Source organism: Pseudophryne corroboree, chromosome 3 (genome assembly GCF_028390025.1).
Source record: "Pseudophryne corroboree isolate aPseCor3 chromosome 3, aPseCor3.hap2, whole genome shotgun sequence".
Taxonomy (NCBI): Eukaryota; Metazoa; Chordata; class Amphibia; order Anura; family Myobatrachidae; genus Pseudophryne; species Pseudophryne corroboree.
In genome coordinates this window covers 221,704,555-221,721,681 of record NC_086446.1, presented here as the reverse complement: position 1 = coordinate 221,721,681, position 17,127 = coordinate 221,704,555, and the positions used below count along the sequence as shown (strand labels likewise).

Sequence of the window (17,127 nt, the reverse complement as noted above, 5' to 3'; positions counted from 1 at the left end):
TTTTCTGTATTTTTTTTTCTAAGGGTGCTTGGCCAGACCTCCTGTGATTAGGCTCTGCCCCCTGAAAAGTACCTGGGCCCAGCCAGGGCATGTTCCTTAGAGTGGGTGTTTCTGATGTGCTAGACATGCCCCGAAAGAGGTGTGGCCATGACCCCAGCATGCTGAGGTCGCAGCCCCTCCAGGGAGGATGAGTGGGGCCCAGGAAGTTGCTATAACGGGGCCCATAATTTCTCTTGGCAGCCCTAGTAAAGTTCTGATTGGTTTGCAGTTTTACTCTCTCCACTTTATCACTCACCAAGGCTTAGTACATCTGTCCCTAGGTTCTGAAGGGTCTTTGACAATGTCAAATTCCTTTATGGGTTGACTGACAGAGAATAACTTTTAAAATAGTTCTGCTCCTTTAACAGCTATGGTAAAGCAAACAAGATATCAGTTTATTAAATATAAGCAAGATATTATAACCTGTCTTCAGTTAAGCTAAGAATCTCAGGAAAGGATACATTATGCCCCAGATTTTCAAGTCTCTAGATGAAATGGGTCTCGAAAAATGTATACCTTGCAGCAGACAAAGTTATAACTTATTCTCCATTAAATTATGAATTGCTAAAAAGTATGAGCAAAATCATACTTATGCTGCCTCACATTTAGTAGCTAGAGGCTAGATGTAGAAATATGAGCAACGTTCCCCCGAAATCATTAATGGCTAAATTTTCTGACCATTGGGTGATAACCAACCAAAATCATTTAACACCAAGAATTCAGCCATCCATATGTAGAGAGGCATAGTGAAAGTCTGCAGATGGCCAAAACACGGTCGTTTGTAATTTTTGCTAAATAGTATCCACCTCAGAATACCCCCCAATATATGAATTATCTTCCATAGAAGGTGCTTTGTAAATATACCATGTCCATAGAAATTAACCGATGGGATAAAAGGCCTGCTAATTTATTCCGTTCCTTAGGTGAGTATTCCTCCTGTCAATCTTCTTGCGGTCGCCGCTGCGACCGCTTTCTTTGCTAACAGTGTCGCTGCCCGGCGATGGCCGACGCCGGGTAACAACGCTCCTGCGCAATGTGGCCGCAGCGCATGCGCAGTTCCGACCTGATCGCACTGCTGCGATGAAGCGCAGTGTGCGATCATGACGGAATGGCCCCCTTAATCCGGCCCTGCACTAGACCCATGTTTAATCACTTACCTTTTCGGAATCCCACGTTGCCATTACAGCTGGGGCACAAATCACTGGGAAAATGGCCACTACACATGTGCAGCAGTGATTAGTCACCAGAACATGGCGGGAACAAAAGTATTTTATGTTCTTTTTTTTTTTGTTCCTATTTTAGTTGCCATTTGCCCTCATTCTGACCTGATCGCACGCAGCAACTTTTTGCTGCCCATGCGATCAGGTAGACGCTGCCTATGGGGGAGTGGATTTTTGCATAGCAAGGTTGCGATCGCTTGTGCAGCTGTGCTATGCAAAAAAAGTTTTGTGCACAAAAGGAGTAGGTCTGGACTTACCTGGTGCGATCACTTCAGCGTCTCAGGTCCCAGAATTGACAGCAGTCATCTGCCCACCAAACGCCTCGACACGCTGGGCAATGACGCACCTGTGCATTGTGGCCACAGCGCATGCGCAGTTCCGACCCGATCACATGGCTGCGAAAAAATGCAGCGTGCAATTGTGTCAGAATGACCCCCATTGTTAATACATTTTCTACGTTCATATCTGTATGATAAACCTTTTAATACATGTTTTTAATTTTCATATTTTGTCTACTAATAAAAATTTACTTAAAGAATACTAAAAAGATAGTTAGTGAATTGGCCAATGCACGGAAGCCTGCAAACCGCTCGCCAAGGTACCCCACCTTCATGTAGGTCCTACACTATCACAATGCCTTAAAAATTAAAACCTGGCAACTGTATCACACATAATATAACTGCAAATATGCCCACTAGGTTTAATGTATACCTGCCACAAATCTTATGGCTTTTAAAGGTCTACTAGTCATCTGACACTGGCTGATAAATTACTAAGGAGCAGCTGACACAGGTTTAGAACAATTGAGATTACACAGGGGTGCATGAAAAGGCCTGTGACCACGGTTAATAAGAGTTAACCAAAGATTAACCCCAAAATATACAAAAAAATATAGAAAACCACAGCACTCGCCACCCCAGGAGCGGAGTGCAGTGTCTGCACTCACCACTCATAGGGTGGGGTGCATGCAGCCCATGGCCACCTACCCAAATACATACAAATAGAAAATTCAGCACTCACCATAGCATGAAGGTGGGGTACCTTGGCGAGCGGTTTGCAGGCTTCCGTGCATTGGCCAATTCACTAACTAAACCCTCATCATTTATTTATTGATGTTGTGTGTGTGTGGGGGGGGGAGGCTACCTATTTTGTCAGTCCCAGGCCCCACAATTTCTGGTGGCAGCCCTGCTTGTCCCACACCACACTAAAGAAACTAAGGATGACACATAAACATAGATTACTTATTTTATCAAATCCCCACAGTGAGGGGACAAGAGAGAGAGACCAGTTATAACTGGGGTGCACACAACCCAACTAATAACTAAAATGATGCTTTATACGTTCATTGAAGCTCCCCTGTATTGATATCCAATGAAAGCTTAAATGCCCACATACACCTAGTAGTATAATTTAAAAAGGTATTATTTGTCATATAGGGACTTAACCGTCCTTTATTGTTTGACGAGCGAAGTATTAAAATCAGGTAAATGTGAGAAAGAATGAAAAGACAAATATAGTGAATACAGATTAAAAACTATTAGCAGGTGTGTCCATTCCTTTGATTATGATATTTGCTTCCTTTTCCTCACATTCATAAACCCCAAAAATGAGGCTTAATAAAGTGCTGTACCAGCACTAACTCAGTAGATCTAATTTGTAATTGCCCCATTGATCAGATGAATTTGTGAAATAATAGAGCTGATTTCTCACAGTAAGAGGATGCTGCAATCCAGTACTTAAGGTGATGATACACAGTATTAGCAACACATGTGTCTAAATGTTGCAATGCTAATACAGTGCCACTGACAGTCTGTCTAGCTATGTTGAAATGCTACAATATAGATACACTGCCACTATTTGGCAACTAAAGATGGATACATACAAGTTAAACATGGATGGTGCTAGTATATATATGTATGTAAAATGACACTGATTTTACTGCCACTGCAAGGCAGACAAAGGCAGGTATTTACAACAGTGAATATGGTATAATTCCAATAACAGTGCAGCTGCGCATTGAGATCAGACAGTGCACATGTATATATATATTTATTTTTATATACACACACACACACACACACACACACACACACACACACACACACACACACACACACACACACACACACACACACAATATCTGGATAATCCGGCACACCTAATAATGTCCAACAGCTTGTATACCCTTGTCCAAGAATATACACATAAAGGGTAATTCCAAGTTGATCGCAGCAGGAAATTTTTTAGCAGTTGGGCAAAACCATGTGCACTGCAGGGGGGGCAGATATAACATTTGCAGAGAGAGTTAGTTATGGGTGGGTTATTTTGTTTCTGTGCAGGGTAAATACTGGCTGCTTTATTTTTACACTGCAAATTAGACTGCAGATTGAACTCACCACACCCAAATCTAACTCTCTCTGCAAATGTTGTATCTGCCCCCCTGCAGTGCACATGGTTTTGCCCAACTGCTACAAAATTTCCTGCTGCGATCAACTTGGAATTACCCCCATAGTGAAGTCAGAACAGGTAAATGTTCAGCACGGACACGGCACTCCAGGACTAAATATCAATGAATTTTTAATATCCAAGATAAATCAACAGCCTGCATACATACAGATCCTGGGTAAATACATCCACAGATACCAGTGATGCAGTGTAAGTAGATCAAGGCACAAGCATGCTTAACACATTGTTAAGCATGCTTGTGCTTTGATCTATTTACACTGCATCACTGGTATCCGTGGATGTATTTACCCAGGATCTGTATGTATGCAGGCTGTTGATTTATCTTGGATATTAAAAATTCATTGATATTTAGTCCTGGAGTGCCGTGTCCGTGCTGAACATTTACCTGTTCTGACTCCACTATGTGTATATAATATATATATATATATATATATATATATACATACAGAGGAAAAACCACAGCACTCACCGCACCAGAAGCGGGGCACAGCTATGCACTTACCACTCACAGGGTGGGGTGCATGTAACACTGCACTCTCCACCACAGAAGCGGGGTACACAGCTGTACTTACCACTCACAGGGCGGGGTGGTAGAGCGATGTGGGGTGCCACATCGCTCTAATAAATACAAACAGAGAACCCAGCACTCACCAAAGTAAACTCACTTATCCTCAACAATTCAATAAATAAATGATGGGGGTTTAGTTGGTGGATTGGCCAATGCACGGAAGCCCGCATACCGATTTTCAAGGTACCCCACCTTCATGCAGGTCCTACACTATCACAGAGTCTTAAAACCTGACTACCACGGTAGATCTGGTGCGGTGAGTGCTGTGGTTTTTCCTCTGTATGTATATGAAGGGGTTAATCTATGGTTAGCTCTTATTAACCGTGGCCACTAGCTTTCTCATGCACCCCTGTGTGGACTTTATTATCCTGAACCTGTCTCAGCTGTTTTTTAGCAATCATCTTTGAGCCAGTGCAATAGGTGACTAGTGTGCCTTTAAAAGCCATAAAGTCTGTGGCAGGTACACATTACATCTAGCAGGCAGATGATGCAGCAGTGTGGTAGTCAGGTTTTAAGACTCTGTGATAGTGTAGGACCTGCATGAAGGTGGGGTACCTTGAAAATCGGTATGCGGGCTTCCGTGCATTGGCCAATCCACCAACTAAACCCCCATCATTTATTTATTGAATTGTTGAGGATAAGTGAGTTTACTTTGGTGAGTGCTGGGTTCTCTGTTTGTATATATATATACATATATATATATATATATATATATATATAATTTTGGTAGTGGATCAGCGAGGAAATATAGAAATTAATATGTTCTGGATTAATTGGTGTGAGTGTATTATATGATCACAAACGTTATTGTAGCTTATACTGATATAATAAAAAAATTGTCAGTCACACATCAGTGCATTTATTAAGATGTTTCATAATGCACCAACATAATTGTAAGTGATACACCTTAGTCACTTTATCACCTGTCCTGTACATATGATATTGGTACACTGGTGATGTGAGTCATAAAGGGTTACGTATGTAGTGAAATTATTACTGTTCCCTTGATATCTCAGGAACATTAATGTGCGCCGTACATTAATCAAGGTTAAACCTTATAGGAATATTATCATGCATTGTACTGCATTATATCTTCAGGAATGTCAGATTGTCAGTGTGAGATACCCACACGCTGTCAGCGCTCTGTGGATACTGACATGTGTTATATAGTAAGACACACTAGTAGCAATTGATTATCAGTGCACGGTAACCGCATTAACTGTATCACTCATGGCACATGTAGAAACCTTTCTGTGTGCTTACTGATGTGTGTAATGTGCTGATAGTTGTAAGTAGACCTGTGTAACCACTCAGATCAACTTACAACTGGTGCAGGTTATTCTCCAGAGGTGGTGGGAATTGAATCTCTCCATTTTACACATTACGGCAGACAGCGTCCCCTTTTTACACATTACAGCAGACAGCGTCCCCTTTTTTACACATTACGGCAGACAGTGTACCCCATTTTTACACATTACGGCAGACTGCATCCCCTTTTTTACACATTACAGCAGATAGTGCCCCTTTTTACACATTACGGCAGACAGCGTCCCCTTTTTTACACATTACGGCAGACAGCGTCCCCTTTTACACATTACAGCAGACTGTGTCCCCTTTTTTACACATTACAGCAGATTGTCCCTCTTTTTACATGTTACGGCAGACTGCGTCCCCTTTTGTACACTTTACGGCAGACTGCGTCCCCTTTTTACACATTACGGCAGACTGTGTCCCCTTTTTACACATTACGGCAGACTGTGTCCCCTTTTTTACACATTACAGCAGATTGTCCCCCTTTTTACACGTTACGGCAGACTGCGTCCCCTTTTTTTACACATTACAGCAGACAGAGTCCCCCTTTTTCACATTAGGTAGACAGACCATTAGATAGATAGATAGATAGATAGATAGATAGATAGATAGATAGATAGATAGATAGACTCATTACAAGCAGCTGGCCGTTGCGCCCTCAGTGCGACTGCGCTGTGTGCCTGGCACACCTGGCACACGCGTAGTTACGGCACTGGCTCACACATATTCTGCAGCGCTTTATAGAGAATATTTGGTCATTCACATCAGTCCCTTCCCCAGTGGTGCTTACAACCTATATCCCCTACCACATGTACTTAATTTTGTTGGGAGCCAATTAACCTATGAGTATATTTTTGGATTGTGGGAGGAATCCGAAGTACCTGGAGGAAACCCACGCAAGTACGAGGAGACTATACAAACCCCACGCAGTTAGGGCCATGGTGGGAATTGAACCCATGACCTGAGTGCTTTGAAGCAGTAATGCTAATCATTATACCATCCATGCTGCCCTTATAACCATACCTGGCAGCTATCTAGTCACTGACAGCCTGCCAGGAGTATTTAGCCAGCCAGCATTCGGACATTTTTGGCAGAAATCAGAAATGCCCTCCTGACTCCATGTTCTGTCGGCGAGCTTCCAGACCCTTGCAACTGCTTTGGTTGCCTTGTGGTAAATCCGGTACTGCACGGTTGCAAGTTCGCTAACTTAATTGTCAGACCTTGTATAATCGGGTAACATTAAAAGCACCGATATATAATCAATACAGTCACTAACTGAGGGGTGCAATAATGAATATTATAAGGGATGGGTGACCTGCTAATAGGGGATGGGTGACGTGGTACAATCAGTGCGTGTGTGTGTGTGTGTGTGGGGGGGGGGGGGCACTGATATATAATGCAGGCACCTATACCATACTGCACCCCTCAGTCAGTATCGCTGTATTGACTATATTTCACTGCCCCACTGATTGTAGAAGGCATCGCCCATATACTGTAGGACTTAAAATAGAGCAGTGGTTCCCAAACTTTTTTGAATCATGGCACCCTAGAATATCAGAATTTTTTCACGGCACCCCTAGGCCAAAAGTTTCTTATTGAGAATTTTAGAAAACATTAAAAAATTTAGGTTGCAAAGTTCCAAAAAAGGGACGCGGTCTGCCATAATGTGTAAAAAGGGGACTATCTGCCGTAATGTGTAAAAAGGGGGACTGGCTGCTGTAATGTGTAAATAGGGGATGCTGTCTGCCGTAATGTGTAAAAAGGGGGACTATCTGCCGTAATGTGTAAAAAGGGGGACTATCTGCCGTAATGAGTAAAAAGGGGGACTATCTGCCATAATGTGTAAAAAGGGGACGCAGTCTGCCGTAATGTGTGAAAAGGGGACGCTGTCTGCCGTAATGTGTAAAAAGGGGATGCTGTCTGCTGTAATGTGTAAAAAGGGGGACTATCTGCCATAATGTGTAAAAAGTGGGACTATCTGCCGTAATGAGTAAAAAGGGGGACTATCTGCCATAATGTGTAATAAGGGGATGCAGTCTGCCATAATGTGTAAAAAGGGGGACGCAGTCTGCCGTAATGTGTAAAAAGTGGACGCTGTCTGCCGTAATGTGTAAAAAGGGGAAGCTGTCTGCCGTAATGTGTAAAAGGGGGACTGGCTGCCGTAATGTGTAAAAGGGGACGCTGGCTGCCGTAATGTTTAAAAAGGGGGTGCGGTCTGCCGTAATGTGTAAAAGGGAAATCTGTCCGCCATAATGTGTAAGAGGGGCTGTACCTGGTGTAGTGGTGCTGCTGTGTGGCGTGATTTGAATAATGGAGACTACTATAATAATAAGATTTTACTTACCGATAAATCTATTTCTCATAGTCCGTAGTGGATGCTGGGGACTCCGTCAGGACCATGGGGATAGCGGCTCCGCAGGAGACAGGGCACAAAAGCAAGCTTTTAGGATCACATGGTGTGTACTGGCTCCTCCCCCTATGACCCTCCTCCAAGCCTCGGTTAGGTACTGTGCCCGGACGAGCGTACACAATAAGGAAGGATCTTGAATCCCGGGTAAGACTCATACCAGCCACACCAATCACACCGTACAACTTGTGATTTTAACCCAGTTAACAGTATGATAACAATGAAGTAGCCTCTAAAAAAGATGGCTCACAACAATAATAACCCGATTTTTTTGTAACAATAACTATGAACAAGTAATGCAGACAATCCGCACTTGGGATGGGCGCCCAGCATCCACTACGGACTATGAGAAATAGATTTATCGGTAAGTAAAATCTTATTTTCTCTAACGTCCTAGTGGATGCTGGGGACTCCGTCAGGACCATGGGGATTATACCAAAGCTCCCAAACGGGCGGGAGAGTGCGGATGACTCTGCAGCACCGAATGAGAGAACTCCAGGTCCTCCTCAGCCAGGGTATCAAATTTGTAGAATTTAGCAAACGTGTTTGCCCCTGACCAAGTAGCTGCTCGGCAAAGTTGTAAAGCCGAGACCCCTCGGGCAGCCGCCCAAGATGAGCCCACCTTCCTTGTGGAATGGGCATTTACAGATTTTGGCTGTGGCAGGCCTGCCACAGAATGTGCAAGCTGAATTGTACTACAAATCCAACGAGCAATAGTCTGCTTAGAAGCAGGAGCACCCAGCTTTTTGGGTGCCTACAATATAAACAGCAAGTCAGACTTTCTGACTCCAGCCGTCCTGGAATTATATATATATATATATATTTTCAGGGCCCTGACAACGTCTAGCAACTTGGAGTCCTCCAAGTCCCTAGTAGCCGCAGGCACCACAATAGGTTGTTTCAGGTGAAACGCTGACACCACCTTAGGAAGAAACTGGGGACGAGTCCGCATTTCTGCCCTGTCTGAATGGAAAATCAAATATGGGCTTTTGTAAGACAAAGCCGCCAATTTTGACAATCGCCTGGCCGAGGCCAGGGCCAACAGCATGGTCACTTTCCATGTGAGATATTTCAAATCCACAGATTTGAGTGGTTCAAACCAATATGATTTGAGGAATCCCAACACTACGTTGAGATCCCACGGTGCCACTGGAGGCACACAAGGGCTGTATATGCAATACTCCCTTGACAAACGTCTGGACTTCAGGAACTGAAGCCAATTCTTTCTGGAAGAAAATCTATAGGGCCGAAACTTGAACCTTAATGGACCCCAATTTGAGGCTCATAGACACTCCTGTTTGCAGGAAGTGCAGAAATCGACCTAGTTGAAATTTTTTCGTGGGGCCTTCCTGGCCTCACCCACGCAACATATTTTTACCACATGTGGTGATAACGTTGTGCGGTCACCTCCTTCCTGGCTTTGACCAGGGTAGGTATGACCTCTTCCGGAATGCCTTTTCCCTTTGGATCCGGCGTTCAAACCGCCATGCCGTCAAACGCAGTCGCGGTAAGTCTTGGAACAGACAAGATCCCTGCTGGAGCAGGTCCTTTCTTAAAGGCCGATGCCACGGTTCCTCTTGGAACAGACATGGTACTTGCTGAAAGCAAATCCCTTCTTAGCTCCCGAGGCCATTAGTCCTCTGTGAGCATCTCTTGAAGTTCCGGTTACCAAGTCCCTCTTGGCCAATCCGGAGCCACGAGTATAGTTCTTACTCCTCTATGTCTTATAATTCTCAATACCTTGGTTATGAGAAGCAGAGAAGGGAACACATACACCGACTGTTACACCCAATGTGTTACCAGGACGTCCACAGCTATCGCCTGAAGGTCTCGTGACCTGGCGCAATACCTGTCCCATTTTTTTGTTCGGGCGGGACGCCATCATGTCCACCTTTGGTCTTTCCCAACGGTTCACAATCATGCGGAAAACTTCCCGATGAAGTTCCCACTCTCCCGGGTGGAGGTCGTGCCTGCTGAGGAAGTCTGCTTCCCAGTCGTCCACTCCCGGAATGAACACTGCTGACAGTGCTATCACATGATTTTCCGCCTAGCAAAAAATCCTTGCAGTTTTGCCACTGCCCTCCTGCTTCTTGTGCCGCCCTTTCTGTTTACGTGGGCGACTGCCGTGATGTTATCCCACTGGATCAATACCGGCTGACCTTGAAGCAGAGGTCTTGCTAAGCTTAGAGCATTATAAATTTGCTCTTAGCTCCAGTATATTTATGTGGAGAGAATTCTCCAGACTTGATCACACTCCTTGTGTGACTGCTCCCCAGCCTCTCAGGCTGGCCTCCGTGGTCACGAGCATCCAATCCTGAATGCCGAATCTGCGGCCCTCTAGAAGATGAGCACTCTGTAATCACCACAGGAGAGACACCCTTGTACTTGGATATAGGGTTATCCGCTGATGCATCTGAAGATGCGATCCGGACCATTTGTCCAGCAGATCCCACTGAAGAGTTCTTGCGTGAAATCTGCCGAATGGAAGCGCTTCGTAATAAGCCACCATTTTTACCAGGACTCTTGTGCAATGATGCACTGACACTTTTCCTGGTTTTAGGAGGATCCCGATTAGCTCGGATAACTCCCTGGCTTTCTCCTCTGGGAGAAACACCTTTTTCTGGACTGTGTCCAGAATCATCCCTAGGACCAGCAGACGTGTCGTCGGAACAACTGCGGTTTTGGAATATTTAGAATCCACCCGTGCTGTCGTAGAACTACTTGAGATAGTGCTACTCCGACCTCCAACTGTTCTCTGGACCTTGTTCTTATCAGGAGGTCGTCCATTTTCTTTGAAGACGAATCCTCCTTTCGGTCATTACCTTGGTAAGGACCCGGGGTGCCTTGGACAATCCAAAGGCATCGTCTTGAAACTGATAGTGACAGTTCTGTACCACGAACCTGAGGTACCCTTGGTAAGAAAAGGAAAATTTTGGGACATGGAGGTAAGCATCCCTGATGTCCCGGGACACCATATAGTCCCCTTGTTCTTTGCTATCACTGCTCTGAGTGACTCCATCTGGATTTGAACCCTTGTAAGTGTTCAAATTTTTCAGATTTAGAATAGGTCTCACCTAGCCTTCAGTACCACCATATAGTGTGGAGTAATACCCCTTTCCTTGTTGTCGGAGGGGTAAATTTATTATCACCTGCTGGGAATACAGCTTGTGAATTGTTTTCAATACTGCCTCCCTGTCGGAGGGAGACATTGGTACAGCAGACTACAGGAACCTGCGAGGGGGGAAACCTCTCGACATTCCAATCTGTACCCCTTGGATACTACTTGTAGGATCCAGGGGTCCTGTACGGTCCCAGCGTCATGCTGAGAACTTGGTAGAAGCGGTGGAGGGCTTCTGTTCCTGGGAATGGGCTGCCTGCTGCAGTCTTCTTCCCTTTCCTCTATCCCTGGGCAGATATGACTCTTATAGGGACGAAAGGACTGAGGCTGAAAAGACGGTGTCTTTTTCTGCAGAGATGTGACTTAGGGTAAAAAACTGTGGATTTTCCAGCAGTTGCCCTGGCCACCAGGTCCCATGGACCGACCCCAAATAACTCCTCCCCTTTATACGGCAATACATCTTTGTGCCGTTTGGAATCTGCATCACCTGACCACTGTCGTGTCCATAAACATCTTCTTGCAGATATGGACATCGCATTTACTCTTGATGCCAGAGTGCAAATATCCCTCTGCGCATCTCGCATATATAGAAATGCATCCTTTAAATGCTCTATAGTCAATAAAATACTGTCCCTGTCAAAGGTATCAATATTTTTAGTCAGGGAATCCGACCAAGCCACCTCAGCTCTGCACATCCAGGCTGAGGCGATCGCTGGTCGCAGTATAACACCAGCATGTGTGTGTATACTTTTTAGGATATTTTTCAGCCTCCTATCAGCTGGCTCCTTAAGTACGGCCCTATCCGTAGATGGTACCGCCACTTGTTCTGATAAGCGTGTGAGCGCCTTATCCACCCTGAGGGGTGTTTCCCACCGCGCCTTAACTTCTGGCGGGAAAAGGTATACCGCCAATAATTTTCTATCGGGGGAAACCCACGCATCATCACACACTTCATTTAATTTATCTGATTCAGGAAAAACTACAGGTAGTTTTTTCACCTCACACATAATACCCTTTTTTGTGGTACTTGGAGTATCAGAAATATGTAACACCTCCTTCATTGCCCTTAACGTGTGGCCCTAAAAGAAAATACGTTTGTTTCTTCACCGTCGACACTGAAATCAGTGTCCGTGTCTGGGTCTGTGTCGACCGACTGAGGTAAATGGGCATTTTACAGCCCCTGACGGTGTTTGAGACGCCTGGACAGATACTAATTTGTTCGCCGGCCCTCTCATGTCGTCAACCGGCTTGCAGCGTGTTGACATTGTCACGTAATTTCCATAAATAAGCCATCCATTCCGGTGTCGACTCCCTAGAGAGTGACATCACCATTACAGGCAATTTGCTCCGCCTCCTCACCAATATTTTCCTCATACATGTCGACACACACGTACCGACATACAGCACACACATAGGGAATGCTCTGATAGAGGACAGGACCCACTAGCCCTTTGGGGAGACAGAGGGAGAGTTTGCCAGCACACACCAAAACGCTATAATTATCCAGGGACAACCTTCATATAAGTGTTCCTCCCTTATAGCATTTTAATATATATACATATCGCCAAATCAGTGCCCCCCCTCTCTGTTTTAACCCTGTTTCTGTAGTGCAGTGCAGGGGAGAGCATGGGAGCCTTCCCACCAGCCTTTCTGTGAGGGAAAATGGCGCTGTGTGCTGAGGAGAATAGGCCCCGCCCCCTTTTCGGCGGGCTTCTTCTCCGGAGTTTTAGATATCTGGCAGGGGTTAAATACATCCATATAGCCTCAAGGGCTATATGTGATGTATTTTTCGCCATACAGGTATTATACATTGCTGCCCAGGGCGCCCCCCCCCCAGCGCCCTGCACCCTCCGTGACCGCTGTGTGAAGTGTGCTGACAACAATGGCGCACAGCTGCAGTGCTGTGCGCTACCTGATGAAGACTGAGAGTCTTCTGCCGCCTGGTTCCGGACCTCTTCATCTTCAGCGTCTGCAAGGGGGGTCGGCGGCGCGGTTCCGGGACGAACCCCAGGGCGAGCCCTGTGTTCCGACTCCCTCTGGAGCTATGTCCAGTAGCCTAAGAATCCAATCCATCCTGCACGCAGGTGAGTTGAAAATCTCTCCCCTAAGTCCCTCGATGCAGTGAGCCTGTTGCCAGCAGGACTCACTGAAAATAAAGAACCTAAAAACTTTTTCTAAGTAACTCTTTAAGAGAGCCACCTAGATTGCACCCTTCTCGGCCGGGCACAAAAACCTAACTGAGGCTTGGAGGAGGGTCATAGGGGGAGGAGCCAGTACACACCATGTGATCCTAAAAGCTTGCTTTTGTGCCCTGTCTCCTGCGGAGCCGCTATCCCCATGGTCCCACTAGGACGTTAGAGAAATGTAATGTGAATTGGTATTTTTTTGTTTTTTGTTTACACCCCTTCCCCATGAAGCCACACCTCTAAAAAAAATTCACCCCTATAGAGCGGGGCGCCAATGCCCTATCTTGCACACAGCGCTAAAATGTCTAGTTACGGCACTGGTGTGAGCTATATAAATAACTGGTAATACATAATCAATACACTAGTACAACTACTATCCGCATGCTATAATTGACTGGGGGCAGATTGGGGAGCATACACTGACTGGGGGGGTGGCATAATGAGTGGGGACCTGTCTTCTACAATTGATGGGTGGGGGGGCACACTGAGGATTGTTTGAGGAAGGAGGGCCCCAAATCGGTGTCTTGCTTAGGCCCCACTAGGTGTAAATCCACCTCTGCTCCCCAATTATGATCTTTGTACAAACATGTGACTCTTGTTCACCTGTTTTAAACATCAGGGCAGGTGTTATTATAAAACTTACATGCACAGAATATTTTAAAATATATTTATTTACTTTTTTACATATTTTGAACATTAATACCTATGGACTACACCAAATCACTTTGCTGATTTTGCAGTGGCTACATCGGCGGGCGGGATGCCAGCGGTCAGAATACCAACCGTGGCATACCGCTGTTTAGATTCCTGACAGGGGTCAGGAAGCAAGCTACCTCTCACCCCCTTACCCCCTAACCCTCACTGACTGCAGCCTAACCCTAACTCTCCACCCAACCCCCCCCCCCCCGCACCCTCCCAGGTAGTGCCTAATCCTAACCCCCCTTCCTGCAGCCTAATCCTAACCCTCCCTCCGCCGCCTAAACCTAATTACCACCTTGGCTAACCTCTCCAATGTCTCGGCAATCACTGTCGGGATGCCAGTGTCTGCATTGTGAACCAATTCAGGATGTCGGGCCGGCATTTTGATCAGTGTCGAGATTCCGGCGCCAGTCTTTTGACAGCCGGGATCCTGACTGGATCCCGGCTACACCCAGTGCCAGATGAAGGTCCAGATGGGTCTGGATCTGAAAACGATCAAGGGCCTATTGTTAAAAGTTGAGAAGATATGGCTAATGCTGTGCAGGGCCGGCGACAGGGGGGTACAAAGGGGACAACTGTTCTCTTCTAGTATGGTCTGCTGTGCGGTGTTCTGGTCTGGGGAGTGCAGCACAGGTGAGTCTTTCCGCGGAGTAAGAGTGGCTTGGTGAGGAGATACAGGGCTTTGGGGTGGGCTGGGGGAACTGGGAATGCAGCATGGAGTCACACGGGTTATTTATGTTTATAACGCCAACTCTGAGTCTTTAAAAAGGAGAAGGAGGAGTTTGTAAAGACACATCTACATTTCCTTTGTACAACAACTGATCTGTGTCAATTGTGGGAGAAGGTTACCACATTATTCTTGTATAATTGCGGACATTGAATCTGTTATTATGTTTTTATAATAAAATTTATTAAGGAACATGTTATTATGATTTTTATGTCTTAAAGTTTTGATCAGTTAAATCTGTGAAATCCTATAAGGGTCCAATTGATCATTGGGGGTTGATATGACCCCAGGGCGCCAATTCTTCTGTTGTTACACATTTTCCTACATTTAGTCCCTCCTAACAGGGAACTTAGTGGAATCAGGCAGCCTATTCTAAATTTTCATTTATACCCTCATTAATTAATTTAATTAGCGCAGAGGGAGAGTATTTATTTTTTATATATATATATATATATATATATATTCCAAGTAGCTGGCACCCTCCTTCTATATCAACAACAGCCATGGTGCACATAAATAAATACCATAATCCAACTGATAGTGTAATAACTAGGTAAGTATTCAGGTAAGTGCTTATGACATCTCTTTTCCCTTAGGACTCTCCGGTTCTTGATTCTTAACTGAGAGGTGAGTACAGGAGCTTCCACATAATTAACTACTTATATAGCTCTAAATACCAGTTTATTTAGCATACATATTGCAATAGTGAACTATGTGAAAGTTGAATAAACACTAACTTGTAAAAGAACAGTTACAGTACCATACATCAATTTTTAAATTGTAACAATGTATTTCACACTAAGGTCATTTACTAAACTGCTTCCAGATTCTCAATGAGCGAATACCTGAATTTAAGCATATACAGTAGGCTATATGTGACCATAAATGCAATCTTACGTAACCCCCTTGAGGATATATGAAACAGTATTACTTTATGCATATACTTTAACTTTACATCGATACGATTCTATTAGTGTCTACGATTACCCCAAGACTGTCCACACAATACAGTTCGGTTGGGTACTACTTTGCCAGTGTCATTTAGAATACCCGTGTGATAAATGAAGAAACTGTTGGGGCTTTTCCAAATAAATCCAGTTTAAGGTATTGCTTATTAACACTTCAGTTCCTTCCTTTTAAGTCATTGTAATATACAATAGGATAATTTCTTATTCCAGACAGACTAGGATAGGATTGACAAATGTAGATAATGGTACGCTGAGGCTGTGGCTATCCAAGATGCTTCCACGGGACAAAGTTAGTCTGTATTGCTAATGCTGACTTTAACTGAGATGGGTAGTCTTAATGTCAGACTCTCTTCTCCCTTTCTCTTGCCTACTGTTGGTACCAAATAAATTATCCAAGAGATTATGGCATAGTACACTGATTTATCAAATCACTGCTGTTATAGCTGAATTATCACAGGCAAATGGTTCCTGACAGAAATGCAGAACGCTGTAGACTGAGAGTATGTCATAGGCTCACTATGAAGTCTGTCTGCCTGTTTTTCCCTGCGCTTTCCCTGCGCTGTTATATGAGATAGGTTTGCTATAGCATTTTATACACTGCAGTGTTAACTGTAGCTGATTTACAGTCAATATAATAAGTGCACTTATTTATACTCTGGTGTTTGAAGGTGACTTGCTAGGGAAAATAGTGTTTTTACACTGCGGTATAGCGTTAACGCTGCTTTCAATATACCTCTCCAGTTGTCTGGGCAGTAACTGACCTCCTGCAGCCTTATATGGCGAGTGGCTCCGCCTCACAATCTGCCTCTCTCAGTTTCTCAGCCTGCAGCTATCAAATTGGAGCAGGCCATTCCTCTGTACTGGTCCTCGGTCGATGGGCTCTACATCTACTTGCCCTCTGGGGCGGATCAGTGACCCCTTACGCCCGACGTCACCAGGACTCCTGAGAGGGTCACAGCTCAAACTCTGCTCTCACTCACTTGTCCTGCCAGCTGTCCCCTCACAGCAAGTCAGTCTCCCACAGCGTTTACCTCAGGGCCCCTCTGCCCAACTGCCACTCACTTTTCAACTGTCCCTTGCTGTACCACCTGACACTGGTCATGTGATATACATCTGACCCTCTGAGCAGCTGCAGAGGCTGCTGGGAATTGCTATCAGTCTCCACAATTACATACTGTATATAATTTATGTGCTGTAGCGTGAGGAACAATTTCAGAAAGGATTACTCACATAGTGGGGTATTACAATAGCACTCATCGGACTTTGCAAAATAAATCACGTAAAGACCAGTTTCTTCTGCAAGCTTTCGGGCTTTAATGCCCTTCGTCAGGCAACATCTACAAACGTTGCCTGATGAAGGGCATTAAAGCCCGAAAGTTTGCAGAGGAAACTGGTCTTTACGTGATTTATTTTGCAAA

General features: G+C 44.9%; 1 protein-coding gene across 4 annotated transcripts in view; it reads right to left on the bottom strand.

The window, feature by feature from the left end:
• The window catches only part of LOC135057624 (uncharacterized), a 117,444-nt gene extending 100,659 nt beyond the window's left edge, over positions 1 to 16,785 (bottom strand). For 3 of the 4 annotated variants that reach the window (XM_063963444.1, XM_063963446.1, XM_063963445.1), the window contains exon 1: positions 16,443 to 16,785. The gene's annotated coding sequence lies outside the window, so the exon portion shown is untranslated. The remainder of the gene's footprint in view (positions 1 to 16,442) is intronic. The other variant, XM_063963447.1, reaches the window with a different exon arrangement.
• Between the last annotated feature and the right edge of the window lie 342 nt (positions 16,786 to 17,127).